The 26,483-nt window shown below is 43.3% G+C and overlaps 1 pseudogene across 1 annotated transcript; it reads right to left on the bottom strand.

The window, feature by feature from the left end:
- Positions 1–22,034: 22,034 nt before the first annotated feature.
- On the bottom strand, positions 22,035–24,248 carry LOC308645878 (cysteine/serine-rich nuclear protein 1-like; annotated as a pseudogene). The gene is made up of 2 exons: positions 23,068–24,248; positions 22,035–22,579 (listed from the first exon to the last, which is right to left on the bottom strand). The product of its transcript is annotated as a cysteine/serine-rich nuclear protein 1-like (transcript).
- Positions 24,249–26,483: the final 2,235 nt, after the last annotated feature.

Here is a 26,483-nt window from a genome sequence, read left to right as displayed (position 1 = left end):
GGGCCTTTATTTATTTATTGATATGTGGTGCTGAGAATCGAACCCAGTGCCTCACACATGCTAGGTAAGCACTCTGCCACTGAGCCACAACCCCAGGCCACTCATGTAGTTTTAAGGCAAGAACACATCAGCAGTCAGAACTGGGTGAAAGTTGGTGGGGAAGGACATCACTGAATATTGCTCTATTGCCAGAAGTAAAGGTCACAGAAAAAAAGATTCAGGAAGAGGAAATTACCTAGAGGTCCAGGAATAAGCAAAGGTCTGGAGCTGCATTGGCAATAGAAGTCACAGCAGTTATCCTGGAGCTTGAAATCTATTGAAGTTGTGTGCAGAATCTGAAAAAGAAATGAGAGAGAGAGAGAGAGAGAGAAGAAGAGGAGGAGGAGGACGAGAAAGAAAGAAAGGGGGAAGGAAAAAGAAAGAAAGAAAGAAAAGGAAAATAAAGAGAAGGAGGCAGAAAGGAAGACCTTTGGTCTGAAACAAGAACGTCAATCTAAGACTGCATGCAAAAAACTCAAAGTGAAATTTCAACCCAAGAGACCAATATCAAGAACAAATACAACCATAAATGTCAATCCAAGGGATTAACCTTTTATACTTGGAATTAAATCACAGGGAACTGCCTGCCATCTCATGTGTTGATTAAAAACCAAACTGCTTCATTCTCTTATACACTACAGGGTGTACAGTTTTTGACGTAAGTTGAAGTCATCCCTCACTTTCCTTCTTAGTCAAATAGATACTATATATACACAACTTATTGAATCCATGTTCTTCCCAGAATTATATACTAGAAGACCTTAGCACATTCTAGCATAACAGAATTATTTGCTATATATTCATTACAATTACTTTATTCACTGTTTCTTTTTTTTTTCCAGTTATTTCACTGGAGCAAAAATTTAGCTACATTTTGATATTTTATATAATACCATTGAGAAAGTTCTCTGTCTTCTTGAAAAAAAAAATTAATTGTAAAGGTAAATTCTGCCATGTGGGACAGGACAGTACAGGCTTGTAATCTCAGTGACCTAAAAAGCTGACACAAGAGAATTACAACTCAAGACAAGGCAGGCAGGGTGGCACACACCTGCAATCCCAGTGGCTGGGGAGGATGATAAAGCAGGATTGTGAGTTCTAAGCCAGCCTCAGCAAAGGTGAGGTGCTATACAACTCAGTGAGACCCTGTCTCTAAGTAAAATACAAAATAGGGCTAGTTATGTAGCTCAGTGTTTGAGTACCCTATGTTCAACCCTGGTATGAAAAAAAAAACAATCAAGAGAAGGTTCAGCAACTTCATTAGATCATGTCTCAAAACAAGAACTAAAAATTACTGGAGATACATCTTGTAATGTTGTCAAAATCCAAAGTCCCATGATTTCAAGTTCAAATTTCAAAAATGCTAGGAAAAGAAGGGTCCAAGAAGGCCATGTTAAGTAGAATTCCTTGGATACGCCCTAGCAGCACAACCCTCTAGGTGGAATCTTCTGGAGGATCTATACCAATGGGTAAATACCAAGGCCCAAAGTTTGAAGGTCTAGCTGCTGGGGTCCTTTGAAAGGCCTCAAAATGAGTGCAGTCAAGTGTGTAGTGGCAGCTGTGACCCAGTCTGGGTGGCTTGCCTGGTATTTCCTGGCTCGACTTGATTTTATACTCTGGCTTCTTGACTCTTTTGAATCTTGACTGCCTGGGCAAGCTCTGAGTCCCAAGAAGCAGAAGGTTGTTAGGTGGGTTTGAAAGGAAGACAGGCAGAGGAGTCAGACAACTGCATGGTATCAAGGCACCCCTGAAGTAGCCTTGGGGGCAATAGATAACAGGGTAGCAGAGAAAGATCATATCTCTGCTGGGTTCTCAAGGCTGCTGTGCATCTGCTTAGAGATGCAGTGCATGTAGAACACCCAATACACTGGTGCCCTGGTCACCCACCTCTCCCCAGAAGATGCTGCCAGTCCATCCTGCCAGTAAGTAATGCAAGAACAATGAGGGAGGGCACCCTTAGATCCAGATTGACCCCCTTAGATCTGTACGTGGTGTCTCACCACCCAGAATCCCAAACAGGAGTACACTACACCCAAGAATTTCTCATTTTAGGACAATTTAATTGAGAAAGCAGAAGAAAAATGCACAAGAGCTCTGAAGCCTCCATGGTGGACTAGCAAACACAAGCTTTACTTCTAGGTGATCCCTTCCAAAACACTCCTCCAAACATGTCAGTGCTCTTGGGTCCCAAAGGTTACAGACTCAAGCAGCCTCAGGGAGTCTTGCACAGAAGGGCCCGGATCCACCCCCAGCAGCCTTGGCTTTTCTCCTGGCCTCTGGCAGGGGCAGGGGGAAGAGGACTCTTACAAGAGTCACCACCACCAGAGGTCTTGGCCTCTAGACCTCCCTTGTCCTTGTACCTGGAACACAAGGGAGCCCCAGAAGACGGTTGATGCCGGGGCACCTTCAAGACCCCCGACTTTCCTGGGTGTGCCTGCAGCTTCTTCTGGGTCAAAGACACCTGCTCCAGGACAGGAGGCTCTGTGTCCTGGTGCAAGGTGCCGTGTGCTCTGGGAAAGTCATCTTTCCATGACCAATGCCAGAGAAGAGGTCCTTGGGGTGTGGAATGCAGGTTGCTGTGGAAGGCGTGTCTGTCATAAGAGATAACTTGTTGCTGGATGTAGAAGGGCAGCAACTGGGGTCCAGGGTATATTGAGCTCAGGGTTGGAGGCCTCTGGAGACCCGGCTCATTGTATACAGAATTCCAAGCCTGTGGCACACAGCAGGGAAAGTGCTGCTCCATGGTGTTGTGGGCCTCACAGCAGGAACCATCAGTATGTGGGGCTTAGCAGGCAGCTGATTTGGTCTTCTGAAACTCTTCTGGCCTCCAATGAGTTTCTAAACACAGACTGGGAATAAGGGTCGTGCTTGCTTTAATCCTGAAATAAAATCCCATTAGAAAGCTCAATTAATGAGATTAACAACAATAACAATTATCTGTTAGTCACAATAGGAAGTCTTGCTCCATACAAGACACTGAAAAATAGACATTTTTCTTCTGGCTTTAGAAGGGTTGTCAACACAATACATAGATAATCACAACATGTTTTGGTTGTAACCTTTTTCCTTCCTGAACTCTGCCTGTATGATAGAATACTTGTGACCAGGAGTACTTCCAAAAAAACAATATAAACTGGAAAATAAACTTTAGTTTTCAGATCTGGTGCTATAATCTGATTGATCTATCACCTCATCCCCACCTCTATCAAATACATAACTTGAGAAATAAAACCCTAATGATAATAGGAAGACATGGGGCTCTTTGGAGTAAATTAGGCCACAATCCTTCATAAAAGTTATTTATAGCCCATAGAGGAGATGTTGTAAAAAAATATTTTAAAGATAACTGTCAGTCAGACGAAAGAAATTAAAGGCATAAAAATAGGAAAAGAAGAACTTAAATTATCACTATTTGCAGATGACATGATTCTATACCTAGCAGACCCCAAAGGGTCTACAAAGAAACTATTAGAGCTAATAAATGAATTCAGCAAAGTGGCAGGATATAAAATCAACACGCATAAATCAAAGGCATTCCTGTATATCAGTGACAAATCCTCTGAAATGGAAATGAGGACAACTACTCCATTCACAATATCCTCAAAAAAAATAAAATACTTGGGAATCAACCTAACAAAAGAGGTGGAAGACTTATACAATGAAAACTACAGAACCCTAAAGAGAGATATAGAAGAAGATCTTAGAAGATGGAAAAATATACCCTGTTCATGGATAGGCAGAACTAACATCATCAAAATGGCGATATTACCAAAAGTTCTCTATAAGTTCAATGCAATGCCAATCAAAATCCCAACAGCATTTCTTGTAGAAATAGATAAAACAATCATGAAATTCATATGGAATAATAAAAGACCCAGAATAGCAAAAACAATGCTAAGCAGGAAGTGTGAATCAGGCAGTATAGTGATACCAGACTTCAAACTATACTACAGAGCAATAGTAACAAAAACAGCATGGTACTGGTACCAAAACAGGTGGGTGGACCAATGGTACAGAATAGAGGACACAGTAACCAATCCACAAAACTACAACTATCTTATATTTGATAAAGGGGCTAAAAGCATGCAATGGAGGAAGGATAGCATCTTCAACAAATGGTGCTGGGAAAACTGGAAATCCATTTGCATCAAAATGAAACTGAATCCCTTTCTCTCGCCATGCACAAAAGTTAACTCAAAATGGATCAAGGAGCTTGATATTAAATCAGAGACACGGCGTCTGATAGAAGAAAAAGTTGGCTATGATCTACATATTGTGGGGTCGGGCTCCAAATTCCTCAATAGGACACCCATAGCGCAAGAGTTAACAACTAGAATCAACAAATGGGACCTACTCAAACTAAAAAGTTTTTTCTCAGCAAAAGAAACAATAAGAGAGGTAAACAGGGAGCCTACATCCTGGGAACAAATCTTTACTCCACACACTTCAGATAGAGCCCTAATATCCAGAGTATACAAAGAACTCAAAAAATTAGACAATAAGATAACAAATAACCCAATCAACAAATGGGCCAAGGACCTGAACAGACACTTCTCAGAGGAGGACATACAATCAATCAACAAGTACATGAAAAAATGCTCACCATCGCTAGTAGTCAGAGAAATGCAAATCAAAACCACCCTAAGATACCATCTCACTCCAGTAAGATTGGCAGCCATTATGAAGTCCAACAACAACAAATGCTGGCGAGGATGCGGGGAAAAGGGTACACTTGTTCATTGTTGGTGGGACTGCAAATTGGTGCAGGCAATTTGGAAAGCAGTATGGAGATTTCTTGGAAAGCTGGGAATGGAACCACCATTTGACCCAGCTATTCCCCTTCTCGGTCTATTCCCTAAAGACCTAATAAGAGCATGCTACAGGGACACTGCTACATCGATGTTCATAGCAGCACAATTCACGATAGCAAGATTGTGGAACCAACCTAGATGCCCTTCAATAGATGAATGGATAAAAAAATGTGGCATTTATACACAATGGAGTATTATGCAGCACTACAAAATGACAAAATCATAGAATTTGGAGGGAAATGGATGGCATTAGAGCAGATTATGCTAAGTGAAGCTAGCCAATCCTTAAAAAACAAATGCCAAATGTCTTCTTTGATATAAGGGGAGTAACCAAGGACAGGGTAGGGACGAAGAGCTTGAGATGAAGATTAACATTAAACAGGGATGAGAGGTGGGAGGGAAAGGGAGTGAGAAGGGAAATCACATGGAAATGGAAGGTGATCCTCAGGGTTTTACAAAATTACATATAAGAGAAAATGAGGGGTAAGAGAAGAGTAATACAAGTGGAAGAAATGATTTACAGTAGAGGGGGTAGAGAGAGAAAAGGGGAGGGGAGGGGAGGGGAGGGGAGGGGGATAGTAGAGAATAGGATAGACAGCAGAATACATCAGACACTAGAATGGCAATATGTAAATCAATGGAAGTGTAACTGATGTGATACAGCAATCTGTATACGGGGTAAAAATGGGAGTTCATAACCCACTTGAATCAAACTGTGAAATATGATATATTAAGAACTATGTAATGTTTTGAACGACCAACAATAAAAAAAAAAGATAACTGTCAGTATCTTCTAAACACCCAATAGGATGAAGCTACAAATCCATAATAAAAACAGGAAGTGAAAATTCACAAATTTATGGAAAGCAAAAAAAAATTCAAATAATTTTCTGATCAAGTAAAAAAGCACAAGGGATAGAAGAATATCATAGATATCTAATAACAAAGAAAACACACCATACCAACATTTATGAGATGAAGTAAAAACAGTGACCAGAAAGGTGTAGTAGTCAGGATTCTCAAGTGGAATAGAATCAAGAGAAAGTATGATTATAAAAAGGGGATTGATTAGATTGGCTTACTTGATCAGAGCTGGAGAGTCGCCAATGGCTCTCTGCAGGCTGTAGAGCTGGAGGAACCAGTAGCTGCTCGAAAAAGTGGCCGAAGCTCCCGAAACAGGAGAGATCAACAGTGCTCTCCTAGTCTGAACAGAAGCTTCTGGAAACTCTGGACAATCAGTGGCATATGAGTCCACTTTAGAGGAGTGAAGAAGCAAGATTCTGTTATCCTCAAATGATGGCAGCAGCAATCAAGAACTGATTCTAGGAGAATCAAGCTTGCATCTGCTGATGCTTCCTTGTTCTCCCACCTTTTATTCCATCCAAGCCGCCATCCTATTGGATGGTGCTGATCAACTTTAGGGAGGGTCTCCACTTCAGTTGTAATTGCACATGCCAGTCATTCCCAAACACACTCTCATGACACACCCAAAAGTCTCTTAATCATTGGCATGTCTTAATCCTATCAAGTTGAATGAATGTGAACATTAACAAAGAGTACCAGGACTGAATCAACAAGAACACCAGAACAAATCTACAACTATGACTAGGATTAAATCAGTAACCAAATACAAGGTGAGGCTGGGGATGTAGCTCAGTGGTACGGAGCATTTGCAGGAGTCCCTTCCTGGATTAAGTGTTCACCACTGGAGGAAAAAAGAAAATCCCAATAAATAAAAGCTCTGAACATAATGGCTTCATCAGTGAATTCCATTAAAGATTTAAAAAGTGGTTAGTGATACATTGCCAATTACTCTCAGGCTCATTCAAAAAATTGAAGAAGGGGGGAAAGAATTGTAGAATTCTACTCCTAAGTCTACCTGCTAGTGGGTTTATAGAGAACTGTCAGCGTGTGAATTCAAGGAATATTTCAATTGTACCAATATTTCACATTTCTGTCAATAATGTAAATTGCTATTGATGCTGGAAAAGGTGAGCACAAAATAAAGTATTAAACTAGGAGCTGTCCTTCATTTCTCATTTCTGGTTCTTCCTGATGGCATTTTCACTTTTCAACAATAAATAAAAATACAAATAAAAAGGAAAGCAGAAAATTGAAGTACTTCCTTAAAGGTGCATCAACATCTCTAACACATATCTGGATTATCAGTTTCTCTGGGAATATAGTTTGCTTACTGTGTTTTGCCTTTCCTGGAAAAACTATTTTTGAATCTGACAAAGTAAAATATCTCCTGGGTCTATCAAAGTTGTAAAAGTAAGACTTTTAGAATTCACTCTAGGAAATGGAGAAAAGGTTCCAAACATTCAGACAACTCTGGGATCAATCTGTGTGGATTTTTGGCCCCAGAACAATTACAGAAGTGAAATGAGTTTAAGAATAATTGTAATTAACATTGACCATACATTTATACCTGGAAGGATTAACAGGCAAGCGAGAACCTCGTCTGCCCTCTGTGCAAAGGGGATCCCCAGGACCTATCCGATATCCAGCAAAGACACCCACAGCACAAAGTATACTGGCATCCAGGAAATCCGCCCTTCCTTTCTCAATCTCCAAAACAAATACACAAGTGAAAAACAATTTTTTCCATAATTTTATTATACAAGGGACAGAACATTTTATGAAAATCCAAGACAGCATAAATTTCTCACATGATTATTAAACTGAGACACTTTTTAAAAATATTAATGTATTTTTTTCGTTGTAGTTAGACAGAATACCTTTATTTTATCTATTCATATATAGTGCTTGAGGATCGAACCCAGGGCCCCGCACATGCTAGGTGGGCACTCTACTAATGAGTCACAATCCCAGCCCTGAGAAATGTTTTTTTTTTTTTAACACCCTTTTCTTGCAGAGGTTCTTCCATTGCAGCATGTTAGCAGAGACCTCATGGCTCTCAAGTCAAGGGCGAGCACTGAGCAGTCCAGAGCCCCCATTATTCTAACGTCACTGAGCATGGGTGGGAACCTCAGGCAGCATCCTGCAGACTTGAGGTGGTAGTCCTTAGCACATAAGAGGGAGGCTCTGTAAAGAGCATGGATAATCTCAGGATTCCTCCCTCCATGGGGGCAGGCTGGATGCTGATAAGTCGGGATTCTCAGAGGTATCCTCTTCTCCTGGGGGTACATGGGGCTATTGCTGGGTCTCACACATCCGTACTGGACAGGCAGGCAGCTGTGTGCCCCTTCCTAAGGTGCTGTGCAATCTGGGTCCATGGATGGGTCAGGGCCAGCTGAGAAACCCACAAGGTCTAAAAGGCATTACACATTTGAAGTCCTGGAGATCCCAAGAAAGGAAGCCCAGCCTGGGATTTAAAAAAGCAGAGGCCAGAGCCCAGAATCTGATTTCTTCAGGGCTTGGCAGTGCCTGGGGCCCTGGAGCCTTATCTCCACAATCCCAGGCCTCCCACACAGCAGGGCAAATGTTTATCCATAGCTGCAGCCTCTCAGAGGAGGAAAAGTTTTCAGGGACCCCTCTGCCTGCTAATTTGTACTCTTCTGGGCTCCTCTTGATCTGAACCACAAGGTGTAAAGTTGAGGGGAGATAGGAAATCAGGGGAATATTTCTTTAGAAGGCAGGATCTCCTAATCCTAAAGGCCACTCCAATGATCTGGGATGTCAGTGTTCATTTAAGTAGATTTTCTTGATTGATAGGTTTAAAACAATTTTTGAAAATTTCAGGATTCCCTCTGCTGATTGTGATGGCCTCCAGCTTAACTACCCTGGTCTCCAAGGAGAAAAAGAGAGGGTAGAGGATGATAGAGAGAGAGTGAATGAGTTAGCCTGGGAATGTTGTAGGGACAGCCAAGTAGGACACTAAAGATAGAAGGAAACAATTTTATTTGGCTGCAGCCAGGCTCACAGGGTACAAATTTCCCTATAATTAATTAATCCCCTGAACCCAGAGTTCAGGTAGTTTCAGAACTTTATACCTATCATGTAAGGGGAGGAGCTCAGAAGTTCCACAGTCTGCAGAATTCCCATAAAAGCAGCTTTTTCTTTCACTGTTTTGGGCAAGTAAACCCTTCAAGGACAAGGCATGGGGTGGGGGCTGATTCTGTGGTGACACAGCCTCAGTGGGAGGCAAAGCCTAAGGGTCAGAGGTCAGGAGTCAGAGGCTGCCCAACAACTTCACCCAGAGCTCTAGCCTCAATCTCATTTCAGCCCCAGGCTCCCTGGGGGACTTCTCCCTGCCTCCAGGGCCTGGCCCTTGGGGGTAGCAGCCCACAGCTGACAGGAGCAGGTCCATGGCTTGGCTCACTATTATCTGAAGACTAGAAATAGAGTGGTTTCAAACATGGAAAGGCAGAGAGATTATTTTTACATTTCATAAATTGTCACCATATGTTATGTGAAATCAGAATAGATGATTTGTATAACAAAATAAACTCCCCCGTCCTTTGATTAAAAAAAACAAATTGTAATCTATCTTTAGGAAAGAATATGGTAAAAAAAAAAAAACATGTATTCTTGTAAAAGGAGTTAAACAAAAAGTTATTTATTAACAAAATAACAAACTTATTTCATCAGCAGGGAATAGGGCTTTCCCTGGCCAGGAACAAGGGCAGCTTTAGTGATGGGGCAAGTCTTCTCTGAGATCCTAACTTTAGATCATCCTATTGTTGAGACTTTGCTTTCCAGTGTTGGGGTAAGGTCGGCTTACCTATTGCACCCATGATTTCTAGACTTTTCATTTTTGTACCAGCATTGAACTCAGGGGAGATTAACCATTGAGCCCATTTCTAACCTATTTATTTATTCATTTATTTATACTGGGAATTGAACCTGGGTGCTTAACCACTGAGCCACATCTCAGCCCTTATTAGCTTATATTTTAAGACAGAGACTCATTAAGTTATTAAGGGTTTAGCTAAATTCCTGAGGCTGGCTTTGAACTCACCATCCTCCTGCTTCAGCCTCCTGAGTCACTGGCATTACAGGCATGTACAACCATTTTCCAGCCCTTTTCTTTTTTATTTTGAGACAAGGTCTTGTAAAATTGTTTAGGAACTTCTTAAGTTACTGAGGTTGGTCTTGAACTTGCCATCCATCTTCCTCAGCATCCCAAGTCCCTGGGATTACAGATGTGGGCCACCTAGCCTAACTGTTTGTTGTTGTTGTTGTTGTTTTGTTTTGTTGTAGTTGGACACAATATCTTCATTTTATTGTAGTGCTGAGGATTACACCCAGCGCCTCAAGGGCTCTACCACTGAGCCACAACACCAGCACCTGGCCAAGATGATATTGTTCAACGTTTTGCTTTAAGAACTAGGCCAGAAAGAAGTAAGGCACTGTGAGGGGTAGAATCATTGGTGTTCCTACCTCTAGACACTAGAAGTGATAACTGTGGGTCCACATGCCCTTGAAGCCTAATTTCCTCCTCACAAAAGTGGAATTTCTGTTTTAAAAGCACTCACACTCACACACATAAAGTGTCCACAATGAAATGCTTAATCTGTGTTGCCTTATTGGGTTCCTCTTCCACTCTCTCCCCTCAACTCTCTACACCCTGTGTTCTGTGGCTCTGGGGATCAGAACCAGAGCCTACAGTCCACCAGGAAAATGCTCAACCACTGAGCTGGACCCTCAGCTCTCATATTTGCTTTCAAATGATGTTTTCTTATGTATTTCTACCAACAGTGTTTGAGAGTCACTAAGATATAACTGTCTATCTACCTACCTACCTGCATTGGAGAGAAGGCAGATGTTTAGTATGTGACAGAATACTAATGAATATTTTAACTCACTTTTTAAATTTGAATTTCTATGATGTTAATGATCTCACACATCCCTGTGCTCTTCCTCAGACTACAGGTCGACCCCTAGTATTTCCTCTCTTGACTTCAAAAACACAAAATTTTTATTCCAAAGTTGGAGGGAAAAGGCTTTAATAATGTTGTAAATTTTAATAAGAGAAAAAACACATTCTGAGTAGATCAAAGGGAACACAGAATAGGATAAATTAAATAAAGAGATTTATCTCACTGAAAAGTGTTCAGTCATTCATGAGAAGAGAAAGGAAGGAGTGGTGGCCACTACAGACACTTCAGGTGGGGAAAGAGAATGAAATGTAGGGGCATAAGAATTTTACAAAGTGGCAAGAAAGTACCCATATCCACTTTTCATTAGAAAAAAAAAAACAGAACAAGGAAGAAGTTGTGAGGTGAGACCACCCTAAGCTCTCCACTCACTCTCTCCCCTTCTAGTTCCTGTGTCTTCCCATATTTTAAGAGATCTGCAGCTTTGACATGCATGAGACCTCCCTGCTTCTCAGCATGAGAAGTAGAGAAGATATAATGTACCCCCTGTTCACTAGACTAAAGAATTAAACAGCCTAATCTGGGGTCCTAGCAAGTTCTTCCCAAGTTATTTTTTAGAGAGTAAATAGAGCTCATCTTTTGCCACTGAGTTCCCATCGTATATAAGCAATGAGTTTATACATGTGTTCCTATAATAATGTCTTAGCACTGTGTTAATGTTGCACCCTGGAGACATGGAAAAATCTTACACAAAATAGACTTTTGTTGAAATGAGAACCCTGGCTTTTGCTGTTAGCCAAATCCAATGCTGTATATTAGACACAGGATATGAAAGTGATATTAAGCCAATTCTCTGAAGAAGGGCTGAAGCAGGTATTAGGATTTTTAAGCTACAGTAAGACCTCAGGACTGCCAAGCTGGATTTGGCTCTAGACCTGGAGCAGAGTCAGAGAAGGTCTCAGAGTTCAGACATAAGAATCACAAAGGCTGGTTCTGGAGAGGCAGAGCAGGAGAGCACAGTGATAGTCAGTGTTTAGCTCCACTGGTGATCAGTAGACATCAGTTGAGGAGTCATCTCCATTGTCACCATGCCAACTGCTCTGTTCTTCAACAAACTGTGCACAGTGCTGAAGCTCCAGGTGTTTTGCCAGTTGCAGAAAATGTGGAGGTGAAAGACATCCCTGCTCTTTTTCAGGCCAGGGAGGCAGGTGTGAAGACAAACTTCAACATCAGAAATGACACCTGACATGATGTGCCCACTCCAGAAGAGTGAGTAGCAAATATGGCCACCTGGAATCCATTCTCTTTTCCTCATTTTTAAATTTTTTCTGGAGAGACAGTGTAGTAGAAGAAATATCCTAGGGGATGAAACAGACACAAGTATAAATATTGGTTTTGTATAAAATGGAGACATTTCATATCAATAAGCAAAACCAATATTTGGATTTGTGATTTTCATATGCAGATGAAATTGTGAACACATCTATCTCAACCAATAGAAATATAAGCTATAAATAAGGACCTAACTATGAAATTTTAAATTTCACTGTAAGAAAATACAGAATATCTATGACCATGCAATCAGACAAAATTTCATAGACACAATATAAAAATCAGATATCCTAAAGTAGGTTTCAATGAAAGAAGTGAGGCATTTAACCTTTTTGAACTGCCTACATCTGTTGATCAAATATGAGAGATAAGTTAAAACTACATCACTCTTGGAGAAGTCATAGAAAGTAACAAAAGACAGACATACAAGATACATAATAAAGGATACAGATATTTTTATAGTTCTAAAGTTTGCAAATAAGACAAAGAATTTCAACATTGTAGGCTTTAATTTATTAAAGGTTAGTAAATATTTAAAACAATCATTTTAAGTCAAATAAAAAGAAATGAAAACAATACCCGTGTCACCAGGCATATCACTCTGGGTCACCAGTCAAATCTCTTACAACTCAACATTCCCACAAGGGCATCATCATGGTGACCCTGGGTAGGCACAAAGAGATCAAGTGGGCAGTTCAGCAAGCAGGAAGAGAGACAGAGGGAAGCCCCAGCACAGAGCAATTTTTCTGGCCTTCAAAGCTCTGAGTTTTAGCCCAAAGCCAATCCAGTCTTCTTCCTTTCCCCATCAGGTCCTTCTAGTTCCTTCTTTCTCTTTCCCCTCTCCTAGCATCTCTTTGACACTCATATCCTTTGAAATTCCAAGACAGCCTTCTGATAATCACCAGTCCAGTCAGGTGTGTATCCAGATTTTGTGGGGGGGGGGGAAGCTCTTGTAATTGGGGGAGGGCTAGCAAAATCTATTTAAGGAAGACTGAAAAACCTCAAGTTACATGGCTAGGGACCTTCTCAGAAGCTCTGAGGGTTCATTAGCTTTATGAGATTGATTAATTTTATAGTGAACCTTTTCCTACTGCATTCTCTAATTATTAAACTTGCTGAATGTTAATTTCCCATTCATGGTCAGAGCCCTAGTGTTTTTAAAGTCTAGGAGTGAGTTCTGTATGCCCTTGTGGAGGGCTTGGACAATACCCCTGAGTGGGGATTGCAGAAAATGCCAAGCTGATCTGAGAAACAGGCTTGCACTTGGGGGAATAAAAGAAATGATGACGACAAAGAAGGCAACTATCTGAAGACCCCTCAGAACTTTGTTTCAGTTGAAACTGCCATCAGGCTAAGAGGCATGGACCCCACTTGGCAAAGCCTCATTCCCTGGGAACTTCACCCACCTCACACTGCCTCTGGCATTGTGGTGCTCCACACTGGCTGCCCCCTCGGTGGTGGCAGAATGTTGCAAACCCCTGGATTGCTTTTTGGAAAAAGTGCTAAGCATGCCTAAAAGAGTCCTTTCTCTCTTTTTTTTTCCTTTTAGCTATTTCAGGTCACTGCTGAAGCCTCCTTGGGCCCCTGTGGGGAGAAAACCCCATTGTACCAGGCATCAGAGTGGTCAACAGGTAAACTGGGGCAAGATAAACTGGAGAACCCAGCTTAAAGAGCTGTGCTTAGGAAGGAGGCAGGTGCAGGGGCAAAGCCCGCACTGCTGCCCAGGCTTAGACCTGAAGACCCAGGGCCCCGAGGCTGTCAGCACAGGCGCCCACCTTGAGCAAAGTACCTTCATCTCCTAGAGCTACTGTATCTGAAAGGTGGGTTTCATCTTCTCTGGGATGGTACACCTGTGGCTGTGGTCTGGCTCCCCACTCACCTGAGGCCTTCTGCTCCTTTACTAGGGCTGCCCACCTGCTTACCCAATACCTGTACTGCCATCCACATGTCCAAGAGCAGCCTCTCCCTCCTGGTAAGGGCACACAGAAGTGAAGTACTCCACTGGGTTCCCAGATGCCAATAGCAGTCTCTCAGCTGAACCCACCTAGAACTCATGGAATCTATGGAAGTCATTGGATTCACTATTCTGAAGCTGGGGAGAGAAAGTATCACCTAAAAAACAAGGTAACGGCATTGTCACCACTGAGGAAAGAAGTAGATGTCAGGGTTGCCATCTTTCTTCTCTCCAATATATGCAGGCATGTGGCAGAGCAGAAGCTCACGGGAGGTAGATGCTGGTAAATGAGCCAGTGTTAAACCTATAAAACCAACAACCACGCAGCAAGTGTTGGACTCAGGCTGTGCGCTAACATATGAAAAACTGATTCATAACTGAATGTGAGACCATCCTTGCAAGTGCTATCATTTTATTCTCATTGAAAATAAGTCTGTTATCCTAGTGTATCAAGTCAGAAAATGTGTTCACAGGAGTTAATTAAAATTTACCTAAAATACTACAACATAAACCCCAACCAATGTCTTAATCTTTCAACTTGGTTTCTGGGTCTTCTTTTGTGTGTGTGGAGCAGATGATTCTGTTGCTGGGAAAGGCTGAGAACACCACACCAGAAAATTATAGTGAATTCTGGGTCTTTTTATTTCCACCATGTTTCCCAACTTTTTACTTTTATACCAGTTTCCTATGTTCTTTTTCCCAGAAGTTCCCACAACTCTCCTACAAGGTTAGCTTCTCTTCCTATGTTCTCAAACCATCCGGGCGGGAGAAAGGCCTGGAGCCAAGAAACACAAGTCCCTGACTGCCACCCCACTCCAGCCCCAACCATCCTCAGAAGGAATTAACTAACCCCCCCACACACACACCACCTACACACACACACACACACACACACACACACACACACATCTGTCAGGATGACCAAGGACTGAGAGAACTGGGCAGATCCCAGCTCCCAACTTGCTCTTGCATCTAAGCTCACTCCCCAATCTTTTCCTTGGAAAAGAATACAAAGCTGCTGCTGCTGAGTTCCAATCACTGGAATTACAGACCTAATGACCTCATTAAACTCCAGGACCTCACCTCATTCCCAGTTTCCTTCTTTCTTTTCTTGAATTTGTGTTAGAAATGAGATAATGGACCAGGGGAGTCACGTAGTGCAATATACAACAAGAATCCTTGGAATATCATCCACTGCTTCCAATGGCGCCATCAGAAACAAAGACTCTGAAAAGGCATTCTAATCCCTTCCAGGAAATAAATGATATTTCACAGGTTGATGGTGGGTGAGGGAGTAGCAGCTTGAAAGCAGAACTCTGTGTGGTGTTATTCCATATTTTTCTAATAGTTAGTATAGTGCGGTTATATGACTTGCTAGTGTGTGTGAACAAATGGAATAGACGATCCTGATAATATGAAAGGCTAATTTTTGTCCCTCAGTTATTTGAAAAGCACATGGTAGACTGGCCATGCTGAATATGTTGGTTTTACTTGTTTGTGTCATAAGATTGAAGATACAAAAAAGATAAGAGTTGGAGATATTCCTTAGAATGAAGGGAAAATATACAGATATGAATTATGTAAAAGAAATCGATATAGATGGGTACACTGGCACACCAGCTTGTTATTCCAGCTGTTGGAAAGAATGAGGCAGAATCATGGCAAGTTCCAGACCAGCCTGGGAAACTTAGGCCTTGCCTCAAAATTAAAAGGGGCAGGAGCTAGATATGTGGCTCAGTGGTAGAGCACCACTGAGTCCAATCCCAGTACTACAAATACATATAAACGATAAGTGGTCCAGGGCTGGGATTGTGGCTCTGCAGTACAGTACTTGCCTATCATGTGTGACGCCCTGAGTTCGATCCTCAGCACCACTTAAAAATAAATAAATAAAATACAGGTATTTGTCAAACTACAACTAAAAAATAAATATTAATAAAAGGACAAGTGGTCCCATAATAATTCCCAGTAGCAAAAAGGTAAGTACTCTCATGTGAAAAAGGAGTAACAAGGTAGACAGGTATAGAAGGAAGAGGATCCCCTACTCCAGTGGGCTGCAGAGCCTCAAAGTTGGAAAGAAGCCAGCCTTGAGTTCACAGGCAGCCAATTTTCATTATCAGCTGCAGGATAACCTATGGTTTGATTTGGGATAATGAATTAAGCCTTTGTAGGAGCAGAGGTACATGTCCTGAAGAAGTGCTATGAACATGGGATACAACATATGTAAAAGAAGCAGAGAGACTGGCGTTTCATAATGAGTAAGCCTTTATGAAATATTTTAACCTTAATCTAATTAATAACTCATAGAAATTGGATTTATTATAATTGCATCCAGCCCAACCAAGGAAGGTGTGAATCTGCAGGGCTCCTTTGTGGGGCTGGTGGCACAGGGCAGTGGATCAGAAATAGAAATGGGTTTCAGAGACCAAGAAAGCAGGAGCAGGCTGTGGGAACGCCCCTGGGAACACATGTGGCCTCCAGCAGGCTCTTCTTCCCTTCTGTACTTTTGCATGCACTGATCTACTGGGACTAGAACCTCATCTGCAGTAGCTTGGGGCTGCCAAGACCTGATAGGTGCTTATACAGAAGTCTCTAATCCTATCCATAAAGGAAGTCATTTCTATGACTTTAAGGATCCTGCTCAGCAACACTGTGATCCCTTTCCAGGTGGAGCTCTAAGACTGCAGGATTCTGCACCAACTCCCACAGGAGAAAAAAGATTAGTTTTATTCATTTTGTGTTTTTGTAGTGATTTTAAAATTCATCTCGACACATATTTACAACAAACATTGAGTGGTTTATGTTATATCTTTGTTCATACAGAGTGCGTTGATCACTTCCATCAACTCATCTTCCATCTTCTTCTCACCCTTTCCTAGTCTCTAATAATTCCTACTGTACCTTCAAGTAAACTTTGTGTTTATAAAGTTACACATTTGAGAGAGAACATGCCATACTTGTAGCTCTTTTCATAACAACTATAAGGTAAGCACTCTGAATATGCTTAATTAATAATGCAGAATTGATGACATTGAAGGTAAAAGGATCATTAAACAGAGAGGATTGTGTTCCTATAAGATGTAAATATATATATGCTTCTGATAATTTTTAATAACCAATTTCTGATAACCAGGCAACAGTGGGCCACACCTGTAATCACACCTATTCGGGAGCCTAAGGTGGGAGGATTTCAAGTTATAGAAAGCCTGGGAAATCTAGGAAGACCCTCAAAAAGAAAATACCAATAAAGTGGCTCTGGTAGAAGAACATGAAAATCGCTTTTACATTAGGGAGATGTTTTAAAGGGCCACGGTTATACATTTGTCCTTCTTTTGGGTTATGCTTCTACGGTAGTAGTATGATCACATAAAAATTTGTTGTATTATGTCTCAGGAACTGTTACTTTATTTATATTTCCTTTTATCTTCTGCAGTACTGGGAATTGAAGCCAGGTCACTAAAACAAAGCTACATCCCAGGCTTTTTTATTATTTTGAGAGGGGGGTCTCCTTCACTTACTCAGCCTGACCACTAAGTTTTATTCCTTCTGCCTCAGCCTCCCCATTGCTGGGATTACAGCTGTGTGCCACAACTGTGCCTGACTGACCTATTCTGTCTTAAAATCCTAAAACCTACTTTTTAAAAATAACAACTTTGTTCTCATTTCACGGATTGAACAATGACGACCAGCTGTGGCTTAGAAAATTTAAATAACACTTTAATCTACTAAAGGTTGAGACAAGAATTTAAATCTGAACCATATTTGTTTATTTGATATTTAAACTCTATAGCTTTCTATCTCCCCCTACCTCTCACTTCCCCTAATTCCTTATAATTTAGGAATTCATCAGTAGAGAAACAAAACAGATAGCTGAGAATTCCAGTGGAGACTGGAGAATTGATCTCCATCTCTTCTCCTAACAGTACTCTCTACAGAGGACTCGGTTGCAGCATTACGTGTAGTTTGATTTGGGATAATGAATTAAGCCTTTGTAGAAGCAGAGGTACATGCCCTGAAGAAGCACTGTGAACATGGGATATCACATATACAAAGGAAACAGAGAGTCTACAGTTTCATAATAAGTAAACCTTTGTGAAATATTTTGACCTTAATCTAATTAACAAGTAAGAACAATTGGATTTATTATACTTGGATCCAAGGTGATTGCTTTTCTTTTTTCTTTTTTTTAAATTTGTTCTTCCTAGATATACAGCACAGTAGAGTAAAGATGCTGTTCTGTACAGTTGAGTAAAGAACTTCTTTTTAACTGAAGTTCATCAGACCCAACCTTGTGAAGCAGTTTTCCTCCAATAGTACCATCACCACCCAACATAATAAACTCTACTTTGAGATTGTGCAAGAATGCCATCAGTAAACACCAAATGCTGAGCAGCCACTCAATCATTTGCCTCCTCTCTCAGCCCTGCCACTGCTTCTTCTGACCTAGGGGCCAAAGTCATGGATCATTCATTCCTGTGTGAAGCAGGCTCTGGAATCTGCAGAGATGACATTAATATCCCAGTTGCCTTTGTCACTGATCTTAGAAAAAGGGAAAATAGTCCCCCTTATGTTCTCAGCTGGAAGAACCCTGGTGGGAAACCTACATTTCCACTGGGAACTGCTCTCTAGGCCATGGGGACTACTCTATTGGGCCTGCCCTCTACACAGACACTTGCCTAGAACCCACCTACCATAGAACCATCACAACTTTGTCCTGCCTCCCTCCCTGGAACCCTATGCCCATGACACAGAAGAACTCAAATTCAGCCTCAGGAGAGTGCCATGCTGCAAAGCAACCAGACAGTCGCCTGCCCTGGCAGCTTTTCTTGGTCAAACCCATGCAGTCCTAGAGACAGGCTCCCCAGAAACATGCTGATCTTTAACCCCGGCCCATTACAACTGAGTCCTAGTGATGTGGCACAACAGTTCTCCACAGAAAAGTCTTAATTGGGCTTCTCCAGAAATATTCACCATGGCTGGTTTTAGGACAGTCAGCAAAAGAGTTCAATGTAAATAAGCTTTCTATTTTCATGTTGCCCTGTTTTACTTGGGCACTAGCTGGGAAGATACCAGCACTCCAGATGCAGGACACCCCCTTACTAGTTTTTAAATAGAACCTCTTTATTGGTACCTGTCAGCTCAGGTACAATGTGTTCCCACAGCACAAGCTGGCAAAGCTGCCTAGGCAAGGGGGCAGGCCCAGAGCCTAACTTTCTCGGTACAGACACACAGAGAAATGAATAAATTATACTTCTGACACTGACGGACAATATAAAAGTTAATGTACTATAGGTTTAATGCAATGCCAATCAAAATCCCAATGGCATTTCTTGTAGAAATAGAGAAAGCAATCATGAAATTCATATGGAAAAATAAAAGACCCAGAATAGCAAAAACAATGCTAAGCAGGAAGTGTGAATCAGGTGGTATAGCGATACCAGACTTCAAACTATACTACAGAGCAATAGTAACAAAAACAGCATGGTATTGGTACCAAAACAGGCGGGTGGACCAATGGTACAGAATAGAGGACACAGAAACCAACCCACAAAACTACAACTTTCTTATATTTGATAAAGGGGCTAAAAGCATGCAACGGAGGAAGGATAGCATCTTCAACAAATGGTGCTGGGAAAACTGGAAATCCATATGCAACAAAATGAAACTGAATCCCTTTCTCTCGCCATGCACAAAAGTTAACTCAAAATGGATCAAGGAGCTTGATATCAAACCAGAGACAAGGCATCTGATAGAAGAAAAAGTTGGCTACGACCTACACACTGTGGGGTCGGGCTCCAAATTCTTCAATAGGACACCCATAGCACAAGAATTAATATCTAGAATCAACAAATGGGACTTGCTCAAACTAAAAAGTTTTTTCTCAGCAAAAGAAACAATAAGAGAGGTAAATAGGGAGCCAACATCATGGGAACAAATTTTTACTCCTCACACTTCAGATCGAGCCCTAATATCCAGAGTATACAAAGAACTCAAAAAATTAGACAATAAGATAACAAATAACCCAATCAACAAATGGGCCAAGGACCTGAACAGACACTTCTCAGAGGAGGACATACAATCAATCAACAAGTACATGAAAAAATGCTCACCATTGCTAGCAGTCAGAGAAATGCAAATCAAAACCACCCTAAGATATCATCTCACTCCAGTAAGATTGGCAGCCATTAAGAAGTCAAACAACAACAAGTGCTGGCGAGGATGTGGGGAAAAGGGTACACTTGTACATTGTTGGTGGGACTGCAAATTGGTGCAACCAATTTGGAAAGCAGTATGGAGATTTCTTGGAAAGCTGGGAATGGAACCACCATTTGATCCAGCTATTCCCCTTCTGGGTCTATTCCCTGAAGACCTAAAAACAGCATGCTACAGGGACACTGCTACATCGATGTTCATAGCAGTACAATTCACGATAGCAAGACTGTGGAAGCAACCTAGATGCCCTTCAATAGACGAATGGATAAAAAAAATGTGGCATTTATACACAATGGAGTATTACTCTGCATTAAAAAATGACAAAATTATAGAATTTGGAGGGAAATGGATGGCATTAGAGCAGATTATGCTAAGTGAAGCTAGCCAATCCCTAAAACACAAATGCCAAATGTCCTCTTTGATATAAGGAGAGTAACTAAGAACAGAGTAGGGAAGAAGAGCATGAGAAAATGACTAATATTAAACAGGGATGAGAGGTGGGAGGGACAGGGAGAGAGAAGGGAAATTGCTTGGAAATGGAAGGAGACCCTCAGGGTTATACAAAATTATATACAAGAGGAAGTGAGGGGAAAGGGAAAAATAATACAAGGGGGAGAAATGCATTACAGTAGAGGGGGTAGAGAGAGAAGAGTGGAGGGGAAGGGAGGGGAGGGGGGATAGTAGAGGATAGGAAAGGCAGCAGAATACAACAGACACTAGTATGGCAATATGTAAATCAGTGGAAGTGTAACTGATGTGACATGAGTATGTCAATATGTAAATCAGTGGAAGTGTAACTGATGTGACTCTGCAATCTGTATACGGGGTAAAAATGGGAGTTCATAACCCACTTGAATCAAAGTGTGAAACATGATATATCAAGAACTATGTAATGTTTTGAACAACCAATAAAAAATTTAAAAAAAAAGTTAATGTAAAATTCAAAATTTATAATTCAACATCAGCAAACAAAGAGCATAAAAGCTCTAAGGGGCCATCCCTTAGCAAGTGGCCTTAGGGTACACGGTGGGCTGGGATGGAGTGCAGTGCCCCAAGGCCCTGCAGGGTCATGTTCATACCAAGGCAAGTCCCTTTCCCTTTCGGGGCATCTAGTCTCCCCCTCCTACATTATGGGCTGGGAACGGAGGCCACTGCCTTTTGGAGGGGAGAAAGTTGATTGGAGGGCAGGAAGCAGAGGGGCTGGGTGGGGCAGGCATAAGGGGATTTTGGTCACAACTGGCCAGCCCAGCACCTGCTTACACAGCTATCCCTGAACCAGGCAACTAATAGGAGATCACAGGGCTTGCATCCATACCTGGTATACACCAAAGCCCAGGCAGGACCGGATGCAGGACAAAGGGGACCCTGCCCCCAACACTACCTACCAGCCAAAGAGGCACAGCTAAAGCTGCTTCAGTCTCCAAATAAATTATGGAAATAAATTATAGTCTTCACAGTCCAGAGGATCTAGCCACCCCATGGGTCTAGGGCTCAGAGGGGCATGAGAAGCCTGAAGAGGCTGATTCGCCCCGTTTCACTGTCCTTGGGCTAAGGAATATCATACAGAGACTGAAAAGAGGTCTGCGAAGCTCCAGGAGAGCCATGTCTTCTCTTCCTGGCACACGCTGTGGAGGTGGAAGAGCACTGTGTGTGTGTGTGGGTGTGGGTGGGGGGGGCAGGCCGCTGAAAGGGGGAAGCCCCTCCCCCTCTCTTCAGCATACAAAATTTATTTATTTATTTAATAAATAAATAAATTCAGAGTGTTTCGTGGAAACCAAGAGGGCCCATACTTGTGGCTGAGCCAGCCAATAGGAAACTTGTTACATACAAACCTTGGGGAACCCCCAAATCACACAAAAGCAGCAACAGGGCTCTTGGGGCAGGGAAAAGTTACTCTAGTCCTCACACCTGCACAGGCTCTACCAGAGAGGCTGGGGCAGTGTCCTCAAACTGGCTGTCGATGAAGGGGGCCAAGGCGATGGCAACTGGTTCAGACAAACCCATGAGGGACTCCAAGAAGCAAGTGCTGCCATCCCCTGGTGGAGAGAGGCCAGGCAAGGGGCCATGGGATGCCTCAAAGTTGTCCAGACTGCCAGGAGCCTTCTGAGAGGTATAGTGAGGCCCCAAACTATAATCTGGCAGAGACTGGAGTAGCTCGAAGGAGTCACAGGAAGGTAGTCCACTGAGTTGCTCTGGCGGATGTCCACACTGGGTGGCAATGAGGTGCCAGGGAGGCTACTTTCTCTGAACCCTTCAAAGCCATCATTTAGGAAGTAGCTAGCATCCAGGTTGGCATTTCATCCAGGATGCCTGGCACAAAGCTAGAGCCAGAGTAGTTGTGGGTCCAGCTGACCAGGCCACCGGAGTCACCAGTAAAGATGTCAGTTGGGTAAAAGCAGCTGAGGTTGTCCAGGTTCCCCACACCCCCTTCCTCTTCCTCCTCCTCTCTAGCCCCCAACCCGCTTGCTGGCTTCATGAAAGAAGATTCGATTAGTGAGAAACCCATAGGGAGTTTTAACTTAAAGAGACAAGACTCTAATTACCTTTAAAACCAGGTCCAGGACGGCTCCTCCCAGCTCCAGCCTCAAGCCACTGAATGTGGTAGCAAGGTTTACTGAAGAGGAGAGGAGGAGAGGGAGAGAGGGAGACAGGGAGAGAGGGAGAGAGGGAGAGAGGGAACATGCCAGGGATTGGAATTTTATTGGGGGAACAAAACATTCTGGGGAAAATCTCATCCAATGAAGATTAAGGGAGGCAGCATCCCAAGGTCAGGGGCGACCATTGGGTCTTTGGGGCAGTGGCCAGACACGCCTCTGCATGGACAAGCCCTCAGACCTGGAGAAGGGTGGGGAAAGCTCTGACACAGCTGTGTCTAAGCGCCTCTCACCCAGCCAGGGAGGTAACTCAAATCACGTGGGAGGATGGCCTGCCACACTCCTCCCCACCAAGGTCAGAGTCACTGAAACTCAGAATCCCTGCCAGGCTGTCATCATCCATGCTTGGCTGGAAGCCAGGGCCAGGCAGGCCTGGGTGGGTGGGATGGTCTGGGCCTCATTAGCGCCTGATGAGGAAGATGTCATGGAAGAATCAGTCATGTCACTGCTGCAGCTATTGTTTCCCAGCTCACTGCTTGCTGGGGGGTTGGCCAGCAGCAAAGAAAACACCATGTCCTGCTCGCCGGGGTGGGGTGGGCTCCCCTGTGCAGGGGCCTCCAGCTCTCCAAGGCTCTAGGCGCCCTACTCCAGCTGCAGGCGCTGTGGATGACATGGGTCTGCACACGCGCCTCATTAAATTCCACAAGGCCGTTGGGGTTCTCACAGCCCTCCTTACAGCAGCCACAGGGGAACCCTGTGTGGTCCATCTGGCACTTGATACCCGCCAAGCTGCAGCTGCAGGTCTCAGGGTCACAGACCCTATCACAGCGACAGCCACAGTCCTCACGGGATTGGCGCAGCGCCTGCAGTTCCCGCTTCTCCTCGGGTTGATTCTTCGCACACCTGCAGCCCGCAGGGAAGCACGCGGTCGCCGAGCTGGGTGGGGTTGCAGGAAGTTCACTTCTTCCAACTGGCCGCCCGCCACAGCCACTGCCATGTCCTCTTCCACAGAGGCATCACTGGTGGCATCCACTGTAAGTGGCAGGCTGCCTCCCCCTCTGGTACTCCAGAGGCCGAAAGCTTCCACCGCAGCGTCGCCAGCTTCTCCCCTTTCAAAGGCTGGCGGAGTTTCTCGAGCCGGATCAGGGCTTGTTCCTGTGTAAACTCACACAAGGAGAAGTGGCGGCAGGCGCTGTGGCGAGGGGCCACGCCCAGAGTACAGCCACCATGGCTGGGCACACTGTGAAGCCCTGGCACCGCGGGAAGTGGAAGACAGTGATGCCAGTGGAGGCAGCACGGCACGGGCGCTCCCAGGAGCCCGCTTCAAAATGGACCGCGGGGTAAAACCTTGAGAGCCACAGAAGTCCCGGTCAGGTAGGGGCTGACCCCAGGGGCTCTCTTCACCTGAGACTGAAGATCTTGGGGAGCAGGCAGGAGAGACGCAGTCAGAGGAGGTGGAGGAGCAGAACGAGGAGGAGCCCTCCTGCAGGTGGTCAAACGTTCTCTTTAGCAGCCCAGTCATGGTGCTCTAGGGGCTGGCGACAGACTGCCTGAGAGCACCAACGTGACCCTCGTCCCAGCCCGGCAAGCTCCTCGCGCCGCGACTCTCTGCGCTCCGCCTTGGGTCAAGCCGCCCCTCGCTCTGCGCCTCTGGCGGCGGCGGCGGCGGGAGACTTACAATGCCTTCTTGATTGCTGCTGTCTTCATTGAAGATATCCGACTCTTGCTTCTTCACTCCTCCAAAGTGGGCTCTGAAAGGGATTGTTCGGGGAGTTTCCGGAAGCTTCTGTTCAGACCAGGAGAGCACTGTTGATCTCTCTTGTTTGGGGGCTTCAGCCACTTATGCAGCTACTGGTTCCTCCAGCTCTACAGCCTGCAGAGAGCCATTGGGCACTATCCAGCTCTGGTTAAGTAAGCCAATCTAATCAATCCCCTTTTTATAATCATACTTCCTGTTGATTCTGTTCCTCTCCTACTACACCTTCCTGGTCACTGTTTCTGCTTCATCCCATCAATTTTGGTATAGTGTGTTCCCATTGTTATTAGTTATCTATGTATTTTCTTTTTTCTCTTGTGCTTTGTTGCTTGATCCGAATTTTTTTTCTTTCTACAAATTTGTGAATTTTCACTTCCCTTTTTATTACAGATTTCTAGCTTCATCCTAATGGGTCTTTATAAGATACTGACAATTATCTTTAAAGTATTTTTTACAAAGTCTCCATGATGGGCCATAAATATCTTTCATGAAGAATTATGGCCTAATTTACTCCAACAAGCCCCAGTCCTTCTATAATCATACTGGAAATTTGTTTCTCAAGTTCTGAATTGAATGCAGTGGAGTTTGAGGTGAGAGATCAATGAAAATATAGCACCAGATCTAAAACCAGAAACTTATTTCCCATTTTTAAATTGCTTTCTGGAAGTATTCCTAGTCAAAAGTATTCTACCATGCAGGCAGAGTTCAGGAAGGAAAAGGGTTACAAACACACCATGTTGTGATTATCTAGGTATTTTGCTGACAACCCCACTAAAGCCAGAAGCCACAGCTCACAGGAGATAGACACTGATAAATGAGCCAGTGTTAAACCTAATAACAACACAACCCTGTAGTTAAGTGTTGGACTCAGGCTGTGCGCTAGCATATGAAAAACTGATTCATAACTGAATGTGAGATCATCCTTGCATGTGCTATCATTTAATCCTTTTTGGGAATAAGTCTGTTATCCTAGTGTATCAAGTCAGAAAATGTGCTCACAGAAGTTAGTTAAAATTTACCAAAAATACTACAACAGTCACCCCAAGGAATGTCTTAATCTTTCAATTTGGTTTCTGGAGCTTCTTTTCGTGTATGTGTTTGGGGTGGATTTCTCCCCATATGATTCTGTTGCTGGGAAAGGCTGAGAACACCACTCCAAAAATAATATAGTGAGTTCTGAGTCTCTACTCCCACCATGTTTCCCAACTTTTTACTTTTTTTAATATTTATTTTTTAGTTGTAGTTGGACACAATATCTCTATTTTATTTTTATGTGGTGCTAAGGATCCAACCCAGGGCCTCGAATGTATTAGGCGAGCACCCTACTGCTGAGCCACAATCCCAGCCCCCAACCTTTTACTTTTATCTCATGGGTTTCCTATGTTCTTTTTCCCAGAAGTTCTTACAACTCTCCTACAAGGTTAGCTTCTCTTCCTATGTTCTCAAACCATCCAGGTTGGAGACAGGCCTGGAGCCTAGACAACACAAGTCCCTGACTGCCTCCCCCACTCCAGCCCCACTCATCCTCAGTAGGCTTAATTAAGACCCCCCCCCCCCACACACACACACACACCAGTCAGGATGACCAAGGACTGGGAGAGCTCAGCAGATCCCAGCTCTCAACTTGCTCTTTCATGTCAGCTCACTCCCCAATCTTTTCCTTGGTAAAGAATACAAAGCTGCTTCAGCTGGGTTCCAATTAATAGAACTACAGATGTAATGACCTCATTTAACTCCAGGGCCTCACCTCATTTCCAGGTTCCTTTTTTCTTTTCTTGAATTTGTGTTAGAAATGAGATACTGAATGGGGAGTCAGGTAGTGCAATATACAACAAGAATCCTTGGAATATCATCCACTGCTTCCAATGGAGCCATCAGAAACAAAGACACTAAAAGGGCATTCTAATCCCTCCAGAAAATAAATAATACTTAAAGGGATGATGGTGGGTGAGGGAGTAGCAGCCTGAAGGCAGAACTCTGTGTGTGGTGTTATTTCATGTT

The sequence above is a fragment of the Spermophilus citellus genome, assembly GCF_964194105.1.
Source record: "Spermophilus citellus genome assembly, chromosome: 3".
Classification (NCBI taxonomy): Eukaryota; Metazoa; Chordata; class Mammalia; order Rodentia; family Sciuridae; genus Spermophilus; species Spermophilus citellus.
Note: the sequence above shows the minus strand (reverse complement) of the source record. Positions and strands in the feature narration are given on the sequence as shown.